This window comes from Nematolebias whitei, chromosome 6 (genome assembly GCF_014905685.2).
Source record: "Nematolebias whitei isolate Nwh7 chromosome 6, NemWhi1, whole genome shotgun sequence".
In the NCBI taxonomy this organism is placed as follows: domain Eukaryota; kingdom Metazoa; phylum Chordata; class Actinopteri; order Cyprinodontiformes; family Rivulidae; genus Nematolebias; species Nematolebias whitei.
Window position 1 is genome coordinate 8,063,811 of NC_056503.1, and position 1,367 is coordinate 8,065,177.

The 1,367-nt window shown below is 40.4% G+C and overlaps 1 protein-coding gene across 1 annotated transcript in view; it reads right to left on the reverse strand.

The window, feature by feature from the left end:
* Positions 1–1,367, reverse strand: part of LOC119410489 (calsyntenin-2) — a 662,902-nt gene that overhangs the window by 17,400 nt on the left and 644,135 nt on the right. The window lies entirely within an intron of this gene.

Sequence of the window (1,367 nt, forward strand, 5' to 3'; positions counted from 1 at the left end):
GGGGGGGCATAACAGAAAATAATTGAGAAGCAGTGATCTAATCTAACTTTCATCTCCAAAATAATAGAGAAAATAGTTGCAGGTCAGATGCGTGATCATCTGCAAAGAAATAATCTGTTTGAAGAGTTTCAGCCAGGGTTTAGAGCTCATCGTAATGCAGAAACAGCACTGGTGAAAGTTATTAATGATATTCTCATGGCCTCAGACAATGGACTTGTGTCTCCCTGGTCCTGTTAGACCTCAGTGCTGCATTTGATACAGTTGATCACAATATTTTACTACAGAGGCTTGAATATGATATTGGGATTACAGGAACAGCTCTAAAACTATTTAAATAAAGTTTATCTGATTGATTTCAGTTTGTAAATGTAAATAATGAACTTTCTGATGCCAAAGTTAGTCATGGAGTTCCTCGGGGTTCAGTGCTAGGACCAATACGCTTTTCTTTATACAGTAGTCCCTGGCTACTTTGCGGTTCGACCTCTGCAGACTTGCTCTTTCGCGGTTTTTCAAAGTACAGTACTGTAAGATTGTATACAAAAATTGCTGCCATTTTGTAGTTTTCTTTCAATAAACCTACATTGTTTTGCTAGTCAAATGATCTATGTTACCCAGAAGCCATCAATTCACTTTGCAGAAGTCAACACTGCTTCCAGCTGTTGCTTTCTGCAAATGGAGGGAAAGTTTTGCAACGTAAAGTCAGAAGTACTGTAGCGATAAGCTCACAGAACTGGCAGGAAAGTTGCAAATAATTCTGAAGTTGAACTCATCCTTCAAGTTTTAGTAGTATCTTCACTGGTGAGTACCTGGGCTGCAGTTGATCCAAACTCAGTGTGACCCAGATCCTGGGGGCTGCAGGGGACAGATGGCAGCAGGGTTTGGCCTGTTTCTGGTCGAGTGGTGCTGGTCCGGACTGTGTGAGGTGGAGGACTAAATCCTGGGCAGCCTTGCCCACAGAGTGTCCTTCCTGGAGCAGCAGCATGTGCACAACAACCTAGATGGGTAGCTGAAGGAACTGAGCCTGAACAGAACCGAGCTTCTGCAGAGCTGGTGCGTTCTTATATAAAATTTTGCTGTAGTTGCTCTGTAGTACATATACTGTAGGTATGTTGTTAAAATTACGTAGGTTTAAGAGTTTAGAACATTGTGGACTTTGTCGCTGCAGGGTAGGTTTACCAAACTGTACTTAGCAGCTGTACACGTCACTCAACTTAAAATTTTAAGTTGAGTGAATAAACATTATCAAGTTATCTTGATTAAAAAACTCTTGCTAAATAACTTTTACTTTAGTTTAGTTGATTGAAATGTATTAGTTGACTGAACTGCTGTGGTTTGTTGTTTCAACTCAAGAGATTTATGTCCATTTA